Source organism: Saccopteryx bilineata, chromosome 3, assembly GCF_036850765.1.
Source record: "Saccopteryx bilineata isolate mSacBil1 chromosome 3, mSacBil1_pri_phased_curated, whole genome shotgun sequence".
NCBI classification, from domain to species: domain Eukaryota; kingdom Metazoa; phylum Chordata; class Mammalia; order Chiroptera; family Emballonuridae; genus Saccopteryx; species Saccopteryx bilineata.
In genome coordinates, this window is record NC_089492.1 from 178,608,148 (window position 1) to 178,622,820 (window position 14,673).

The window sequence follows — 14,673 nt, forward strand, 5'->3', positions numbered from 1 at the left end:
ATCCTGAGTTGGCGACTGATTCCTCCAAAGCTTCTAGAAATGTCCCACTGCAGAGAAATAAAGCAAACTCTTCAGCTGGATTTTCAAAAGAACCTCACCCCAGTTCTTCAGACCTCACTAGGCTTCCGAGATCCAATCACAGAGATGACTCATCCCTTCCACACATGCCCCCCAATCTCTCCTCTGTGCTGATTCTGATGTTTTCATGACCTCAAGGGTTCTTCCTGGCACGGCTGTACCCATTTTCCAAACCCCAGCTTCTCTGAGAGTTCATCCATTGTCCCACAAATCAGAGGTAACTTCCCTTGAGATATTAATTTCCTGTCATCGCCCTCAAACACAGAGTCAACTATGAAAGGTAAAATAAATAACCACATATAGAAATTACCTCCTCATTCCATTTGCCCTCTGGACACATGGTACCACCCTTAAGAATGATTCTCAATCCATCTTGTAACATAAATATTCTCCTTGAGGCTGGAATCTCAGAAGATAAAAGGCTAGGGCTTATATAACTTGAGGTAGTGGAAAAATCATTTTTTGACATCAGAGAACCTTAATTTGAGACCCTGCCCTTCATTGACAATCTATATGACTGGGCAGATTAACGAACCTGTCTCAGCCTCAGTTTCTCACTCTCAACATAAACTCGTTCCTTCTTTGTTCACTGACTAGGAAAATCAAATATGAGTGTGTTTGTGCTCTGTGCTGCTTGCTAGGGCTATGTTGATGGATGAGACACAGACTGTCCTCAAGGCACCATGCTCTCCTTGAGGACAGGACAGTTTAGCTGTTGGGACAGGCCAGCACTCTACAACTCCAGGCCACAGGGAATTGAGCAATTTCAGCAGGAAAGAGCCCAAGTGGGAACTGAGACCATGGGAGAATCTAAGTACAGCTTGAAGGCTGCCTCTGCACCTTGCCTTGGTTTGGTGGCACCCGGTAAGGACAGAACCATAAAAGCATAGACTCTGAAGATTGAGTGGGACCTGGACAGACCCCTAATCTACTTTCTTATCATGAAGTAGGAACTTCTTTAGCTAAGTGTGAGGTAAGGACTCCTCACAGAAAAGGAGCTCCCTCCCCACACCCTACCATGACCCTTTCTAGGCCCCAGTGCTATTGGGGAAGCTCTTTCTATTCCTGCTTCTCCCCACTGCCCTTCTGCTCTTGGATAGGTCCCTGAGGAAGCAGTGGTCAAAGAGGTGCTTCTAAGAGTCCCCAAGGGCCACATCCTGGCACTGGGGAAAGAAGAGCCATGCAAACCCTGCTGGTAAGGCTACCACCGCCAGAGCAGGGTTTCAGGGACTTTCTGTCTCTCCATAAAGTGAATGTATTGCTCTCCTTGTATCCACATATATAAAAATCTCTTAAATTCAATAATAAGAAGACAACTACTCCAATTTAAAAATGAGCTAATTATTTGTATACACATTTTCCCAAAGAAATTAATTCAGATAACATTAATTTATTGGGACTTTCCTATATTGCTGGGGAATGTAATATGGTGCATTTTCCAGCTGCTGTGCAAAAACAGTTTGGAAATTTCTTTAAAATTAAACATATATTTCACAAATTTCTTAAAAAATAAGCCATATGACCCAGCCATTCCACTTGTAGCTATCTATTCAGGAAATTTTTAAAAAGTATGTCCATACACACAGTAACTTGTATACAAATGTTCATAACAGCATCGTTCATAATGACCAAAAAAAGGAGGAAACAATCTAAATTTCATCAATGGATGAATGGAATAATGAAATGTGGTATATCCATACAATGGAATATTACTTGCCAATTAAGAGGAATGAAGTAATGATACATGCTACACACAGATGAACCTCCAAACATGATGCTCTGTGAAAGAGCCAGAGACAGAAAACATGTGTTGTCCAATTCCATTTTGTGACTATCTAGAAAGAGCAAATCTATAGACACAGAAAATAGATTAGTGGTTGCCTAGGGCTGGGAACAGGAATGGAGAGTGACTATAAACATACACAAACTTTCTACTTAAAGTGATGGAAATTATTTAAAATAGGATTGTGGTAGCTGTTGCACAATGCTGTATGTATACTAATAATTACCAAACTGTGCATGTAAAATGGTGAATATCATGGTATGCAAAATGTTAGCTCTATAAAGCATTTAAAAACAAATAAGAAATAAGTACAGCTTTCCTTTATAAAGGTATAGTGGGAAAGCTATGAACTCTCAGTAACTCGATGCTCTCATTTCCCAGCAAAGTGATAGGTGAGAACTAAGCTGAGCCAGAGACTGCTTTGAGAGGCCACTCTTCTCTCCTGGAACTAGTCGTACGGGTCAAGACAGGGGACAGAACAGAGCAGCAATTCTCACTGTTCCTTACTCTCCTGCGCATCAGAATCACCAGGGAGGAACAGGGCCTCTTAAATTCAGATTCCTGGCCTCCACTCTACACAAACCAATTCAGTGGTCCTGGCTGTTTGCAGAAATCTGTATTTTTAATAAGTACCCATCACAGTATGAGGCCGCACACTTTGAGAAGCCTTCTAACAGAAAAGTGCAGAGGAATGCTTTGGAAGCAAGTGGAAAAGGAAGGGTCAAGAAAAAGGTTGCTCAACTGAGCCCTGGGAAGTAAGGTGGCTACTAAAGCTTGACGAAGAACTAGACTAAATCTCAAAGGATGAGGAGGTATTATTCAAAGGAAAGGTAAGTAAAGGCATTCCTGAACCTATGGTCAGTATGTGCAAAGACATGGAGACAATACAGCCAGAAAATATTTACTGAGTATTCACTTTCTGCCAGGAGCTATTTAAGATAGCAGAAGAAAGAGGGGATTGATGGGTAATTAGAAAGAGTGGTTAATAAAGGTGGAAAGGGACCTGGAGAATTACTACAAAGATGATAGGAGATTGGAGATGTAAAGAATTGGTAACATCTGAGAAAGGATTAAATGGGGGTAGGAGGGAAACAGAGAATGTATTGCTCTGTGATGGGGTGCTGACAGTAAAAACAGAGATAGGGAATGGAGGTGGCTAATGAGGAGAAGCAGCTCAGTTTTAGACTTGTGAGTTTCAAGTGCCTACGGTGACACTGAGCAGGTAGCTGGCAGCTGCAAATAGAAACCAGAACTTCAGGGGATTTCAGGAATGGAATTATAAGTATTAGCTACTTAGTAATAATAACTGCCCAAGAATTCTTTGGAAGATTAAAGTAGACTTTGTGAATTCTAGAGTGATGCCTAAGTGTTGTTATTTATCTCTAAATGTTCTATAGCACTCATCACTGTGGTCTGTCCCTAGTGAGGGATCAATCTACGAACTATGGTTGTGTGCGTTACCATTGATCCTGTTCCCAGACACAATGACCATAACATCTCACACACCACTCTTTTAAGACCAGGCTGTAGAACGAATGAGGTACAGAATCACTACTGACTGAAAACATAAAGGGGAAAGCATTTCATATGGTCAGTTATCTATTTCCCACAACGTAACTAGAAATATTTCACTTTATTAAACCTTGTCATTTCAGAGTTAAGAATGCCATGTCTCTCTGGAATAATAAAGGTATTGCTGAAATTCTTCCTAATTTTAACATTTTTGCATTTCTTGTAAGATTTATACACAATTGAATAATAGATTCAGCAACTGTCTTAAAACAAAAATTCTAAGGATCAGTTCTTAAGTGTTGGGCCAGGTTTCTGCATGGACATTTCCAACAAGTGTGACTTGACCATTTGATTGACAAAAGCTGGGTAATGGATTTGGTTCAGGCACTCTCCTTCAACCTCATTTTTGCTGCTTCCTGTCTCAGCCTCTGGGTTTACTTTCAGACTCGACTTCAATTTATTACTTCTAACAAAATCAGTTCTCAAAGTGTGCTGTGAGCCACCAAAAGACTAGAGGTTCTTTTTCCGCTCTTTAGAATTGGGAGCCCAAAGGAAAGGGGAAAGAGGTGAAGGACAAACCAGAAATAAAAGCACTGTGGGGTGTGGGGAGAACAGAGGGAAAAGGGAGTGAGGGATGCTAGGAAAAGAGGAGGGCGCCACCAGGGATGTGCGCAGGGAGAAGTCCCTTGCAGCCTGTCTCCGAACTGTGCGCAAAATGCGAAAAGCAACTTCCTGACCCTGAAAGATAAGCAATAGTGGTGAATTGAGAGCAATCAAAACTTGAAAAAGGGACCCACAGGGAGTGCGTTTCTGGGTTTTTCTTTTTTCTCCAGAGCTGGCCCAAAAGTCGGAACTGTGCAGGGGATGCAGGCAAGAACTCCTAGGGAGCCCTCTTCTTTGGCCAGAAGACCTGGAAAGGAGGCCCCTGCAAATCGAAGAATGTGAAGAAAAGACCAAGTGTCCTCTTTTTCCCGTTTTCTCTCTCCCTTAAGTGCTCACAGTCACAGAACTTTGTGGCATAAGAAGCTAAAAGTTTCTCCATAAGAAACCTTGTCTTACTGTCATAGAGCGGGGGTGGGGTGGTAGGTTCGTGATTCAAAGAGTGTGGGAGAATCCTTGTTATTTTTTATTTTTCCCTCTCACTTTTCGCACATGGCTTTGCCCTTAGGGAGACTAATCTATACTACAGCAATATGATCATCTAAAACTTCGAGAGAAAGGCAAGACTTCTGGCCAGAAAACCAGGGGGAAAACTGCTGTTGGGGGGGGGGATGTGGGAGGAAGCCCAGGGAGGAGGGAACTGAGGAAGGGGAATCCCCCTGATGGTGTGCATGACCCAATGCAGGCCACCGCCCCAGTTTCTCCCTGCTGTGTAGCCCAGGGACAGATCCAAAAGCTTTGAGACCTGTAGTATGACTAAGCCCCTGCTCAAGTCCCAGATTGACCCCTCAATTGTGCTTCCATAAGAGCCAAAGAGCACAGCAGAAGCTTTGAAAAATGAATTGATATTGGAATCACTGCCCACACAGTGCAAGACAGAACTGGGTTGACTGCCTGAAAGGACCCCCCCCCCAAAAAAAAATTCCAAGTCGTCTCAAAATGTCAAGAATTCAATCCCAAAATGTTTGACATGCAAGGGACTGGAGAAATGTCATCAGTTCTTAAGAGAAAAGACAACAACTCCAAAATGACACAGATGTTGAAATTATCAGATATATAAGAGTTATATTAACTATGTTCCAAGAGATAAAGGTAAACACTCTGAAATGAATGGAGAGATAGAAGTTCTCAGAAGAGACACAGAATTTATAAAAAGGAAACAAGTGAAAATTTTAGAACAGAAAAATACAATAATAAAATGCAAACTGGATGAGCTCAACGGCAGAACAGAGATGACAAAGGGAAGTGTCAGTGAACTTGATGACATAGATATGATCTAATCTGAAGAACAGAGAGGAAAAAGGTTTGAGCAACAATAACAAAAAAAAATGAACAGGAACCTAAGAAGTCTATGGGACAATATTAAAAGTTCTAATATTAGTGTCATTGGAATCCCAGGTGAGGACAGAGACATAGGTTGAAAACATATATGAAGTAAAAATGGCAAAAAGCTCCCCAAACTTGGTGAAGGTTATACATTTACAGATCCAATGACAGTACCATCTGGTCATTATACACATACATGTGTACCGGCACAATACTTCACAGTGAGTGCCTCCAAAGGGGAGAACAAGAAAGATCAGTAATGTGAAGATATAGTCACCTAAAAGGAAATAAATAAAATGTGATGTGCTATCATCTATTTTTGAGAGGTGCCCTTAGTACCAAGACCTTTATTTCTAAATGTCTTCCTGAAATCTAGCAGAGCAAGGAGTCATCAGATCTATGTCAATCAATAAATTGATTCATCTACCAACACTAAACTTGCAGATACTATTTACCACATGACAGATTTTTGGTCAGAAAACAGGATGAGCTACAAAGAAATTTTCAAATATTTATTTGTACAATATATAACCTAAAAGAATTTTGGAAAACACTCTTGCACATTTTTAGATAGATATATAAAAACTTTCACCAAAATGAGAATAGTTGTGAAGAATATAACTTTCAGCACTCTGTAAACGTTGAGATTTAAAGTAAAACTATCACTCTCTGAAATATGTCCACTGAGTTACCATTCATTTTAGAAGAAATACATAAACAGGCTGCTCTTCGAAAGTCATAAATTTGGCATAATTACATTTTCTCCCTGAACTTGCATTTCTACCCTTATTTCTCTATGAAAGTTTATCTTAGTTTTATGTATTTTATGCTTTACTGTCTTTTATATATTACCTTATCACACTTTTTTCTGTATCAAAATATTATAAATTTAAATCCAATGGCAAAAAATATGCTTTTCTGATTGTTACCACTTTAACTATTATTAGAATGCAATTTATCAAAATAACAAAAATATTACAAATGTTGACAAATAATTACCTTTTGTCACAGCATGGATTGACCTGGAGATTCTTACGCTAAGTGAAATAAGCCAGTCAGAGAAAGACAAATGTCATATGATTTCACTTATATGTGAAATCTAATGAACAAAGTAACCTAACAAACAAATTAGAAACAACTCATAGACACAGAGAACAGACTGACAACTGTCAGAGGGGAGGGGGCTGGGGGCTACAGAAAAAGGTGAGGGAACTAAAAAATAATTGCTTAATGTAAATAAAAAGTAAATTTTTATTGGAAACATCTTTTTGGCACTTTTATTTTTTAATTATTTTATGCATATGTGGGTGAGTATTCATATTACAATGAGTCAACACTGAAATTTTTATTTTTATCAATGAAAATGCTGGGAAACTATTCACATCAATGAAGAGTTGGAAATGGTTGAGACTTTGTAATTGAAATGTCACTCAATTCTTTGATCCCTTCTGGGTTATATACTAAACATCACATGGTTATGAATTATCAAAAATTATTTTAACCATTGGGGAAAGAAAAAGTTGGAGAAGACTGAAATTTTGTGAGTACCCTCTCTATTCATCCATATGGATTATTTCAGCCATTCTTGGCAAAAATTGAGCAATTCACAACTTTGTACATTGATGTTAATTTATGGAAAACTTATAGTGAAGCAAGTAATTATGGTTTATGGAATGCAAATAAATTTTGTCATGTGGAAGTTTAATTGACTTTCCTCTCAAACTATGAAGAAGCCAGTGTTACATCTATTAAGCAAATTCATTTTGGCATTCCTAGCAATGGTTCCCTTTGTAGACTTTTCTGGCTCTCTCATTTTTTAATGTCTTAATAATAATGTTCACTATTTTATTTGCATGTTTCATCCTTTAAAAAAATTTTCCTTTACACTTTCATTAGATAACTTTTGGTTATTATTCTTTTTTAAATCAAAGACTTGGAAAACATATGATTTGTAATGTCCAGGAATTAGAATCATTGACTTTCTCACCCCTAAAACAGATATTCTGAAATGTCCCCCTTTTTCACCCTCTCCATTCCCTAGATATTTACATCCTTGGACAATGCAAGTTAATAAAATGGATTAGAGACAGGCCTTTTAGTAAAATGGACTAATAAGATAGGTTAGAAATACGGCTGTCTTAGGTAAAGGAAGAGAAAGGTGATTCTAGGAAAAAAGGGTAACACTTGTGTGCATGTACCTTTGAAAGTCTATGTAGTGAGTGTGCAGTTTGAAGCATGTCAGCTTCAAGTAGGAACCATAAAAATGAGGCCCACCCTTCATCTATGCTGCCTAGATTCATTTGCACTAATAAGCCTCATTTTAAAATTTTCAATTACTAAAGACTTAAATTGGATAACTGTCCACCTTCCATCCTGAAGAGACAGTGAGGGAAGAGGAGGCCTAAGAAGGAAGAGGACTTTGGGAGGCAGGATGGAAGAAGGGAAGGTGGAGGGCTGTCTACAGAAGGCACTTTGAACAGCCAGAGGATCTGAGGAGAGCACTAAGAAATGAAGAAGAAGAGGTGGATATGGAGGGGGGAAAAATCAAAATTCAAACTTTAAAAATTTTGTTTAAATATTAATGAACCTACATTGTACCCTTGAAAATCGCTAGCCACAGCTTCTAGCATGCTAGAAGATGATGCCAGGAAAAAGACTGTCTGTGCTTAACCTAATGCCAAGTAACCATTAGATAGCTTTTCCATCAACCTACTAACTGGGCCAAATATCTGAGCTTCCTGCCACCTGAGCATTGTGAGCAGAAGTGCCAGACAGTACTCATTAAATGAAAAGATTACCTTTCTATCACTCTAGTCCCTTACCTATCCAGTCTGGGTGATACAGAGGTTTTTAAACTCAGAGTCTATAAAATGGATGCCCCCAAGTACATATCAAACCATAACCAGACTGAAATATATATTCACCACTGAGAAGCTTATTTTGCCTGGTTCTGGAAAATACAATTGAACAGTTTTCTTACTGTGGTCCAATTCAACTGCTTGTTGCCTTAGAGTAAAATAATCAATTTATCTCGTAAGAATACAGGGTTATTCTCTGAATAAAACTAAATAGAAATGAGGTTGGACCTAATGATGACAACCACCTAAGCAGATCCTTTGAATTCTGTGTTTACAGTTTAGGTCATCTTCTGTTCTTTGACCAGATCTTTCACTGATATTCAACTTTGTATCCCCTGTGATTCTCACTGTGCTGGGCATACAACAGTCAGTCATTCAACATGGGGGAAATGAATAAATAATTAATGGATCCCACAGTTTCCCGGGATTTCAATGTGGACGAATGCAAAGTAATACAGGTTATTTGCTCATGAAACTGAATACAAATATAGACACAAGACAACCAACATTGTCTATGTACTACATCTGTCTTTGGTGTCCGCAGCATCTAGCTTCTCCAGGGACCATCTTCCTCTTCAATACTGCCGTTTAGACCATCTCACTTCTACTTTTAGTCTCCTAGAACCTTCCTGCTCTTTGTTACCCCTTTTTTAAAATCAAAACAAGAATATGTTTAGATCAGATTTTTATATTGTAGAATGGCCCTTAAGTTCTGAGAAGCTACGGCTAACAGGAACTTCAAAGGTTACCTAATTCAGCCATCATCAGGTAGGTGTAAATTTTTAAGAATGAAGGACACTGTACCTTCTCCACTTGCCTAAGTGGTTAATGAGAAACCAGGATTATTAGATGTCTATCTATAGGGCAGATGAAGACACCATTCATAATAATTGAAAGCTCTTCTGATTTTAGACAATTCCTATGTCTGTTCCTTTCCATACAGGGCTGGATATTGAAAGGGAAACAATCCTAGTGCGTATTTTCTCAGTAAAAGAAGCCATGTGTTGTTTTGGTGGAAAAGGCTCTACTAAACAGAAAAACAAAACAAGATGGAGTTCCTCTGGATATAAAAGCTTAGGTAAAAAAAAGACAAATGTTATATGATTCCTCATATATGAGGAACCTAGAATAGGCAAATTCATAGAGACAAAGCAGAATAGTGGTTACAATGGGCTGAGGGGAGGAGGAAATGGGGACTTATTGTTTAATGGGGACAGAATTTCAGTTGGGGATGATGAAAAAGTTGTGAAGATGAATGGTGCTGATTATTACACAACTTTATGAATGCACTTAATGCCACTGAACTGTACAACTTAAAATGGTAAATTTTAGGCCCTCGCCGGTTGGCTCAGTGGTAGAGCGTCGGCCTGGCGTGCAGAAGTCCTGGGTTCGGTTCCTGGCAAGGGCGTACAGGAGAAGCGCCCATCTGCTTCTTCACCCCTCCCCCTCTCTTTCCTCTCTGTCTCTCTTCCCCTCCCGCAGCCAAGGCTCCACTGGAGCAAAGATGGCCCGGGTGCTGGGGATGGCTCCTTGGCCTCTGCCCCAGGCGCTAGAGTGGCTCTGGTCGCGACCAGAGCGACGCCCCGGAGGGGCAGAGCATTGCCCCCTGGTGGGCAGAGCATCGCCCCTGGTGGGCGTGCCGGGTGGATCCGGGTCAGGCGCATGCGGGAGTCTGTCTGACTGTCTCTCCCCGTTTCCAGCTTCAGAAAAATACCCCCCCCAAAATGGTAAATTTTATGTTATGTATATTTTAACATAATAAACTTAAAAAAATCCCTTACAATGGCCTGTTCTGACCATAGGGTACTTCTTTCTTCCCTAAGTAAAATGGAAATACTCTTTTTTTTTTTTATGGAAATACTCTGAATAAACTGCAGAAGCTCACAGCAGACCTAGCAAGTGTCCAAGGCTAAAATGCAGATTTCCAACTGGCCTGTTACCAGAATAATCAAACCAATCATGTTAGAAACATTGGAGTACCCAGCAGGATACCATACAATGAAAATGTTAGTGAAGTTTACTAACCACGTATGTACTTTGCTTAAAGTAATGTTCCTTTGATTTAATAAACTTGTCTTCTGTGCCTTCCTAAAGCCAGGTGATCTAAGGAGATAGAGGCTCATGAGAGATTGGAAGTGGTCCTGCTGTGAAATGTCCTTGTAAAGTTTTAGATTAGTATTTTTCCATACATCTCAGATCATGAGAAAATAGATATTACAATTAGAATTTAAATAGAATGAGAAGTCAGGCTGTCAGTTCTAGTCACTTTATCATGGTTTGGGTGAGTGAATAAGCTGAACAGATACCATTAATCTGTAAGTCAGAAGAAGAATCAACTTTTTCTTTTTTTGTCATTAAAATCCATGGCACATTCACATTCACATGGAAGAATGCACATGTGTCAAGACATATCAAAAAAAGTTTTCAAATCACACTGATTGTAACAGTATAACATGGGACCCAACCCAAATTCCCATTAATAAGAGAATGGGTAAATAAATTGTGGAATATTTGACAACAAATACTACATAGCTATATGCAACAATATTGATAATTCTTAAAAATATACTGGTTATGTTGACTTTTTGAAAATGAGAATATTACATGTTCCCTTTCTATAAATCAAAAATAAGCAAACCTAAATGAAATATTTCATAAGTACTGTATTTCCCATGTATAAAACACACATATTTTCAAAAAAATTTGGGGTCTAATAACTGGGTGCATTTTATATAGTGGTTGTTAAGTCATTTAAGAAGTGTAGTATTTCAAATGCCATAGATGAAACTGAGGATGAGGCAATATATGAAGAAAGTGTGTCCTCATCAGACACAGATGAGGACAAGCTAATGGATGGGAGTTTTGACAGTGATGAGGAATTGTATGAATTTTATGATGAATAAAACTTGAGTTCAATAACTTTATGTAATACATTTCTTTTTTCAAATTTCAGGCCCCAAAATTAATGTGCGTCTTATACATGGGAGCGTCTTATACATGGGGAAATATGGTATTCATAAAACTGTTTTACAGTAAGGAAATGATTAACACAAAATTCAGAGTTGGGAGGGACATGGGGATGACATAGAAAAAGCACACAAAGAAAGATAACAATTTAGTTTTTTTTTTCTAGCCTTCTGTTTATTTTTTAACAGTTTTCTGGAGATATAACTCACATATGATACAATTCACCCATTCAAAATGTACAATTCAATGACATGTGCAACCATCACCACAATTTTAGAACATGTTCATCAGCTCAAAAAGAAACCCTGGTGCCTTTTAACTATCACCCTCCCTAATCCCAGCTCCCAGCCCTAAGCAACCACTAATTGACTTTCTGCCTCTATAGATTTCCATTCTGAACATTTTCATATGAACAGAATTATCAAATATGCTGTGTTTTGTGACTAGCTTCTTTTACTTTGAATAATGTTTTCAAGGTTCATATACAGTGTAGCATGTGTCAGTATCTCATTTCTTTTTGTGGCCAAATAATATATCATTGTATACCACATTTTATTAATCCTTTCATTAGTTGATGAACACTTGAGTTGTGTCCACCTTTGGGCTATTATGAATGGTGCTGGTGTAAACATTTGTGTATAAGATTTTACGTGAACATATGCTTCCATATCTCTTGGACAGATATATTTGGAAAGAAATTGCTTTATTGTATGGTGACTGTTTAATTTTCAGGGAGCTAATTGTTTTCCAAAGCAGTTGTATTCCCACTGGTAGTGTACAAAGGTACCAACTCCTCTATATCCTCACTAACATTTACTATCTGACTTTTTCAACCTAGTCCCTAATGGGTGTAAAGTGGTATCTGACTGTGATTGTGATTTGCACTTTGCTGATGAATGAGGATGCTGAGAATCTTTTCATATGCTTATTGGTCATTTTTTTGGAGAAATGTCCATTCCGATCCTTTGACCATTTTTATACTGGGTTATTTATTTTTTTATTATTGAGTTGTAAAAACTATCTATTTTGGATACAAGTCCCTTATCAGATATATGATTTTAAAATGTTTTCCATTTTGTGTTATCTTTTTACAATTATCTAGTTCTTAACTCTAGTTTTTAGAACTGTGTGATGGGTCATTTGAATGTCATGTTTATAGCTTACATAAACTTAGAATATTATTGTTATGTATAAAGTATTATATAATTAATAAATTAAATATAAAACCTCATGCATAAAGATATGTTAGGTAATATTCAAGACAAAACAAAACACCATAGTACCCAATTAAGTTAATGCTATTCTTTTTATTTATTTTTTTAAATTTTATTTTATTGTGTTTACATAGATTCTAGTGTCCCCCCCAATGCATCCCACCTTCCCCGTGCTCCCCACAACATCCCCCTTTCCCCCCTCCCTGCAACACTCTCTGCCTTTTCCTCCAGGATCTGCTTTTCTGCTCTCTATAACGTTGTTATGTGTGTATAATTTCACCAATCTCTTTCCCTTCTCTGATCCCTTCCTATCATCCCCTTTCACTCTGGACCCTTTGATCCCACCTCTGTCTCTATTCCGTTCCTCAGTTCATGTTGTTCATTGGATTCCTCAAATGAGTGAGGTTATATGATATTTTTCTTTCTCTGCCTGGCTTATTTCACTTAACATAATAGTTTCCAGGTCCATCCATGTTGTCGCAAAAGGTAAGATTTCCTTCTTTTTCATAAATTAATGCTATTCTTGAAGACATTTAACTTAACTCCTAGGCACTAGGAGCATCTAGCTCATTAATCCTTTCAAAAGGTTCCTCTCCACACTCTGTCACATGGTAGGTGGATTAATGCATCAATTCAAATATTGCTAAAACTTGCAGCTTATTTGTGATGAGAATAAAGGAAAGGCCATTCACATATGTGATTATCAGCCCTAAAAGTGATGATAGCACGGCTGCTTCCCTGAACACCCCTTACTCAAAAGCGTCAGAGACCCAGCTGTGAGGAGTCTTTTTCCAAGCTGTCCTTCAATGCCTCAGTTACCTTTGCAATTTTTTACAGTGACTCATTGCCTCAAGTCAGGTTCTGCGGAGAAAACAGGTCCGGTGTTTTCCCAGCACTTTCTGATCGAGGTGGCTGTGGTCAGATCCACTCCAAGGGCATTCCCCGGCGCTCCCCCACACATACCCCACGCGAGACTCAGAGCCCAGCAGGCGGTCACCCGCAAAGTTTGACGAGCCTGGAGCGCGAGACCGCGGCCGCGGGCCCAGCAGCCAGCCGGCTCCTCGCCGCACCCTCCTTCGAGTGGCCGGGCGCCCAGCGTGATCGGCGGCGGGGGCAGGGCGCCGCAGCGCTGACCCAGATGGGGAGGCCGCCCGCGCCCTCGCCGGCGTCCGGCCTGGTTCCGGCCCGCGTCCCCGCCCCGGGTCTCGGGCGTCCTGCCCCCACCAGCTCCCGCACCGCCTTTCTCTCCCGCGCGCGCCGCGTCGGCCCCCGGCATCCCACCCATTTAATGCAACTCCGAGCGCCGCCGCGACCCCGCACCTGCCCGCGCCGCCCGGCGCCAGGGTTACCTGCTGGGGTGTCCCCTGCCTTGTCTCCGGCGGTGCAAAGCCGTGATCCGCCTCTCGCAGCCTACCCACGTCGCCCTCTTCCCACCGCCTCCTCCCTCCCTGAACGGGAGCCGGTGTCAGTCACACCGCTCCCGGGGAGAGTCGCCGGCGGCTTCCGGGAGCTCCAAATACAGACAAGCCAAGGCGGGGGCGGGGGAGGGGGCAAAGCTACGCGGGTGGGAGTGGAAATCAAGGGGAACAGGGAGGAGAGGAGGGATGGAAGAGAGGAAGGTGGATGGGCCGTGGGAGAAAAGAGAGGGAGATGGGGAAGGAGAGGAAGCGAGAGAGCCCGCTAAGCGCCAGGTTGTGAAAACAATGAAGTCACCGCATCAGGCAGCATTGCAAAGAAGTCTGGAAAGATCCAGGAAGCTCCTGGCTGTTGAAGCCACAGGTAGATCGGATCTCAAAAGACTGATGCAGAAAAATGATGGGTCCTTAGGAAGCAAAAAGCAGACCTGTAGGTCCCACAACCCCAATACCTGGATAAAGGCCCTGACAGGAGAGGGAGTGGGCATCTAACGCTTTAACTGGGCATCAAGTTCAGATGCGCTCATATCTTGAAACATTTTAAAATGTATTTTTAAAAAATGTGTATTACATACAGCATCTATAAAAATGTGCCTGGTTATTTAAAATCAAATATACCCCAAACCAATGTGCTATTTAAGTGTGTTTTTGTGGCAATCGTCCCATTATATATTGATTATAATTACAAAATTGGAGGCTTTTTACTTTTCTGCTCAAACTATTAGAAGGAAAACATTGATTTTTCAATTTTCATCAGTTTATTTCAATCTGCAAAAGTGAATTTGAAGCTTTTTGTTGAATGAATGCCAGGAAAATAATTAAAGACAAGAAAGAAAAGGGGGGGTGTAATTGATATTTTT

General features: G+C 40.1%; 1 protein-coding gene across 1 annotated transcript in view; it reads right to left on the minus strand.

The window, feature by feature from the left end:
- Window positions 1-14,046, minus strand: part of CAP2 (cyclase associated actin cytoskeleton regulatory protein 2) — a 191,314-nt gene extending 177,268 nt beyond the window's left edge. The window contains exon 1 of the mRNA XM_066268320.1: window positions 13,748-14,046. The gene's annotated coding sequence lies outside the window, so the exon portion shown is untranslated. The remainder of the gene's footprint in view (window positions 1-13,747) is intronic.
- Between the last annotated feature and the right edge of the window lie 627 nt (window positions 14,047-14,673).